Source organism: Benincasa hispida, chromosome 7, assembly GCF_027475165.1.
Source record: "Benincasa hispida cultivar pf3 chromosome 7, pf3_genome.v1.1, whole genome shotgun sequence".
In the NCBI taxonomy this organism is placed as follows: Eukaryota; Viridiplantae; Streptophyta; class Magnoliopsida; order Cucurbitales; family Cucurbitaceae; genus Benincasa; species Benincasa hispida.
In genome coordinates, this window is record NC_143484.1 from 46,038,097 (window position 1) to 46,044,892 (window position 6,796).

A 6,796-nucleotide genomic window follows, 5' to 3' on the forward strand; every position below is an offset into this window, starting at 1 on the left:
TATGTATTATGTAATATTTTATAAATTATATAATATTACGAAATAATAATTATATATTGATTTATAAATAAATTAATAATAGTTTATTGTCAATTAAATATTAATGGGTAACTATAATTAGTTTTATGATTCATAAATATATATTATCAAACACATTAAACAATTTTTTAAATTAGAATTCGAATCTTCTACCAAACACGTATATGAAAACATGAAATACAACTCTGTGTTTATTGAATCTCTTGTTTTCAAATTCTCTACCAAGCGAACCCTAAAACTTTTTTTAAAAAAAATTATTAAAACATGTTTCCATTTGTTATTTGCATGCTTAACAACTTAATATTTAATAGATGTATTTTTAAATATAGAAAAATGAACCAAAATATTTATTAGATATAACAAAAATTTTTAACTATTAATAATAGATGTTGATAGAATATCACTGATAGAAGTCTATTAGTATCTATCAATGTCTATCATTAATAGTTCTAAAATTTTGTTATATCTTGTAAATATTTTCAACAGTATCACCATTTGAAATAATTTCTTTATTTAATATATATATTTTCTTCTGAAAAAAAAATTCCTTATTTAATGGAGCATTCCTTTACTTCTTTTTAGTAGTAGAAAAAGGGAAAAAAAGAGAGGAAATTTGAGTTTAGTTTGAAAAAGTATGGAATATATGCTTTCCCTTTTTCCTCTTTTCCAAACAAATTAGTGGGTATGTATATAGAAAAAATAAATTAAAAAAAAAAGAAAAAAGAAAAAACAAATATGAAAAGCAGTTTCTTGAAATTATACTTTAGTTTATGATTCAATTTTTTTTATTGTATTAAATAATGTAATGACACCAAATAAAAGTTGAGTTTATACGTCAGGAAAATTCTATAATTCAAGATTTGACGTCTAATGTATATTTATTTATCAAACAAGAATTTATATACAAAAAAAAGATATATATATATATATAAAATAATTAAACATTTTTAATAATCTTTTTAATTTTGTGTCTAATCTATATAGGTCTATTTTTTTAATTCACAAACCTACTAAATATAAAAGTAAAAGTTTAATTAGGGCCTATTAGTCATAAAAATGCAATTTGGCTAACCTTATGTATGTGGGTAAGTTGCTTAAGATTTATGGATACTTGATAAATTATATTTATTTATTTTTAAAAAAATCATATACAAAGAGAAGGTATATATATATATAAAATAACAATTATACTAATCTTGTAATTTTGTATCTACTAACATAGCTCAATTGACATTAGAATTATACTATCAACCTCGAGATTAGAGGTTCGAACCCCCTACCCCATATTGTAAATAATAATAACAATAATAAAAATAAAAAGCTTATCTAATAGATTTGTACCTATTCAACATTTAGAAAAATTTATAAGCCTATTAAATATAAAATAAAAAAAATTAATTATGATGGATTGGACTTTAATGAAGTAAATTGCTTAAGATTAATGGATAATTTGTTAGAAATATGATGTTGGCCTGATATTTTTGTTTAAGTTCCCTAGCTTCACTTTCTTGAGCTTTTTAAAGTTGTCTCTTCTCTTGTCCCAAATGGATCGTGTCTCAGAACTTGCCTTTTCAGTTGTTGATTCTACAGAATATTTCTTTCCTTATTTCTCAATTTCTATAGAATAATTCTTATGAAATATTTTTCTTTTTGATGGGCTGACGATTTTCTGTAGGATTATTTTTCTTGTTCCCATTGTGCTATTTATGCTTAAAAAGATCGTTTGCTAGGGTTGTTGCTACATTCATTGTTTGAGCATATTGTATGTCGTCTTTATTCAGTAAAAGCTTTCTCTTTGCGGTGAAAACGAAGTTCTTTGTATTGCATTTGTGGTAGTGCGTTCTTTGTTAATTCTCATCATTGTACGTAAAGATTGTTTGGTCTTAGAGGGAGTCTAAGACTCTGTTCATCGAGAAGGATTTCTCAAGTCTTAGGGGGAAACTAAGTTGCTTTGCATCGAGAAGGGAGTGCTCATTACTTAGGGAGATTCTAAGTTCTCTTGTGAAGGGAGTTCACAAGTAGAAGGAAAGATATTATCGCATGAGAGGGAGTCTCATTCACTTAGGGGGAGCCTAATTGTTTCATCACTAATGTTCATATACTTAGGGGGAGCCTAAATTCAAAGGGGATCTAGGTGTTCAACAAAATTAGGCTGAACGAGTGTCACTATAATATTGTTACCTTACAGATAAGTACAACATTGTAATCACTTGACTTTCTTACATTCATGGATTGGGCATACTGCCCCCCAGACGTAGCTAGTTCGAACTGGGTTAACAAACTTGGTGTGTTTGTTTTAATTTGCTTTACGTATTTTTGTTGTTGTCTGTGAATGTGCCAGGACGTTGCGTGAGACATATATTGAGTGCTTACAACCATTTTAAAAAAATTCAATTGGTATTAGAGCGGGTGACTTTTATCTCAGGTGCTTCGATCATGGAATGTATTTAGGAAGGTGGTTCCACTTTGCGTCCTCCTATTCTTGATGGAATAAATTGCTCTTATTGGAAAGCCAGGATGATTGCATTCTTAAAGTCTATTGATAGCAAAACTTGGAAAGCCATTGTAACTAGTTGGTCTCCTCCAACTATGAAGAATGCTGAAGAAAAAGAAGTTTTGAAGCTAGAGATTCAATCGACTGAAGCTGAAGATGAAGCTTCCATGGGAAATTCTCGTGCCTTAAATGCTATTTTTAATGGTGTGGATCACAATATATTCCATTTGATTAATACTTGCATTTCAACAAGGAAGCTTGGGACATTGTGTCTGTTGCTCATAAAGGAACTTCAAAGGTCCAACTATCAAGATTACAACTAGGGACCCCTGTATACTATACTAAGATGAGCAGGTCCCCGTAATTCGAGTGAGATTGTCATGGCACAAAAACAAATACGATCCAGTATTCCCTTGTTCCCTGTATTGGTTATGTTCTTGATTTCTCGTCTAGAAGAAACTAATAAGCTCCGTTTGATCTCCCAGAAGTAGAAGCTGAATCAGTTGCAGGTTATAATGTAGAATATGCATAGGATGCGATCCTTAATAGTCCACTATTGGCAGAAGCTAATGTCCCGGGGTTCTAGGGGCTCATTCTGACTGAAACAAGGGTGGGTCTTTACTAGCTTTCGAATATTCGTGATTTTAGGGAAGCCAAAAAACGTGAGCGTTGGGAGCGAGCCTTATTAAAAAAAAGCCTATCTCGAACAGGATTGAGCAGCACTAACGCCATCGACTACATCGAATTTTGAGAATCTCAAAATGCAGGATGATGAAACGATTGCTGAATTTAATGTTCGATTACTTGATATGGTCAATGAGTCATTTTCTTTGAGGGAGAAAATCTCAGAGGAAAAACTTGTTAGGAAAGTTCTTAGGTCCTTACTAATAAATTTTACATGAAAGTGACAGCCATTGAGGAAGCCCATGACATCTCCAAGATAAAAGTGGATAAGCTATTTGGATCTCTTCTCACATTCAGTTGAAGGAAAACTGGAGAAAAAAGAAAAATTAAGAGTATGACCCTATAGTCCTTAATTGAAAAAGAGCTTGATGATTTAAACAGGAAATCTGATGAGTCTCTTGCTGGCTCTATTTCTTTATTGTCTAAGCAATTTAGTCGTATGCTCAAACAAGTTGAAAAGAAGTCAAGAAATCCAGGGTCCCAGAATACCGGATCAGGAAGTAATTTTCCCCCTAAAGAACACAAACCTCAAAATTTTTTGAGGGATTTCGACAAAGCTGGCTCCATTAATGTTCAAAATAAAGAAAAGTCATTCAAATGAAGAGAATGTGAAGGTTTTGATCACTTCCAAGCTGAATGCCTAAACTTTCTAAAAAGGCAAAATAAAAGTTATGTCTTAACTTGGTTTAATGATGATTTTGATAGGAGTAGTGAATCTGAAGTGGATGTCAGCGCACTTGTCAGTAATATCTCCTCAAACACTTTATCTTACGAGAATCCTGATTTTGATGTGTTTTCTAGGAGTAAAAATAGTGAAAATAACCCTGTCTCTTCCAATCCTTTCTATCAAGCACTCATTAACAAGTGGTAGGACAACCTGAAGGTTTTTGACGTTTAAAAGGAGAGGATTGAATCTCTGTTGGCTACAATCTTAGACTTCTGTCTACATTGCTGATTTAAAATGTGAACTAAAACTCCTTAAGGTCGAGAAAGACTCTATGTGTAAGTCAATAAGAATGCTCAATTCAGGATTAGAACATTAGACGAAATCTTATCTAAAGGAAAATCTCTTAGTGATAATGCTGACCTAGGGTTATCAAGAGGAGCAATCGGGAACAACCAATCATCCCAGCTTAAAGGAAAACAGAAAATTGAGCTTGTTAGAGCGCAACTTCCTGAATCTTATGGCTTTCAGGAAACAACCTCAAGCAGTACAAAAAAGGGGCACAATCAGTACAATCGTCAGTTTAAACAAGTGTGGATTTGCTACTACGGTGGAAAAAAAGGACATAAGAGACCTTTCTGCTTTCAACTATATGGATCTCCTTATATATCATCTAACATGTGTAGGGATCAAATCCTGAGCAGAAGTGTTAGGATCTTCTTGCATTCAATTTTTCCAGTTTAAATGAAACAAAAGATAGTACCTAAACCAGAGAATAAAAGGATAAACATCATACATAGCGTGCTTTGTAAAGGGAGAAATAAAGGGGAAGAACGATTCTTAACTTTGTAGACTCTCGAACTCTTCGAAATTCCTCTTTTTCTTGGCATGAATGTCTTCTCAACGATCGCCGACATTACCACAAGAATAACCTGTTATTCTCTAGGATTCCACGAGTTGGATGAGTGATCTCCAACCCTTGGAAGAGGAAGAGGTAGAGAGATTGTAGAGAGAATGTAGAGAAGAATTCTTTGGTGGCTAGGATATGTTTTTCACAAAAACAATTCTTGTCCTAAATGGGCTAATAAGATGATTATATCCCTTCTCCAAGCATTTTCCTTTTTTACCGTTGATGTCAATTAATTAAATAACTACTTATATTAAATCTAATTTAATATATACGTGGTTAATTAATATATATATATAAACATCACATGTTTATATTCTTCCACCTCTTTATCATTTCTTAATCGATTAATTAATCATTAATTAATCAATTAAATAATTATATTAAATCATATTTAATATAGAGTTAATTAACATATAAATATCACATGTTTATATGTATACATCTCTTTAGGAATTCAATTCATATAAATCCAATATTTGAATCTCATTCAAATATATCTCTCTTACATAATTTGAATTATAGAACACATCGATGGTTAGTTATATATTAATCACATCAATATATAATTTCCTCAATTGATTTGAACAATTTGCATAATTTCTCATTCCTTTATTGAGCTAACAAAGGGACCTTATAGACCTACAGATCAGAAGCTCCAACGATACGAGATTAATTGACTAAACTCATTAACCAAATTAATCAATATTCGTTAACTGTGGGTACACTCTACTAAAGACTCACAACTGTACTCTTCTCACTACAGATATATTTTTATATCCATGGATATATACCAATAACAAGAAGTTAGTCATTCTCGAATGTTTGTAACACTAATTGGGTCGAATTACCGTTTTACCCTTGGGTTACCTCTGTGTCCTTAAGTACCAGTGTTCCTTTAATGAAGAACTTATTTATGGTCCAAACATTAAGCAAAAACCCCTACTGGGCCAGTGAGAGGGTAAGATCCTTTGTTAAAGTCTCGAAGACACCACTTAAGGAAACACTCATCTACTTACCCTAAAGTTGGAAAAAAGTGAATTCCATTTTGTAATATTATGTTCCTAGCTCCCTACTCGATCTTGTCTAAAAAATGTAGGCTTATCGAGTCGGCGAACTAGCAATTCTCACTCATACAAATCAAAGGACAATCCCTCGTGAACAAGAGTTTATAATTTACTCAGGATTAAGACTAAGTTGCCTAGGTCATCCTATTGAAATAGAAATCTAACTAGTTAATGGTGTTACATCTAGTGGTTACTATTTTGCGATCCGGTTTTATGCAAACTCATTGCATAAGATACCTTCACTTGCATATCGTCTACACGAATGTGTTGGATCATTGCATTTGTATTAAGTATAAAGTGGGCCGTATCCATAGTAACACCAGGAGAAGGTACCCAATCTTATCCTTATACTATAGATCATTTAGGCTGCATTTAAAGGAACTCTTATGGGAGAACCTTTAGCGGAAATGGATCGATCAAATTCCATTAATTATTGAATATAAAGTTTACAATAAACAAACAACAAGATATGCATTTAATTCTAAATTACAACATGCTTTAAAAGAAAGGGTTTCAAGAAACCTCACCTTTGAAGACCTTTCTTTATGTTTTTCCCTCGAACAGATCACGAACTTCTTAAAGACCTTCTTCAAGATAAATCTCAAATAGAACCGGACACTACCATAATAGATACCTTGATATTCTCAGGGCGAGAATCCAGGAGTGGTGCTCTGACTATTTGGTTAAAAGGGAAGCTTAAGGTAGAGGAGGAACAACAACAACAACAACAACAACAACAACGATGACGACGACGACGACGACGACGACATTTAATATAAATCATATTTATTAATAATTTAACAACTATAAATCCAATTCATAGAAACTATATTTGAATCTCATTCAAATATTTGTTTTCTCCCATTTAGCTATAATGTATCAATACATTAGGACAATTATATCACATATAATTGTAGCAACTTAATTATATTATATACAAT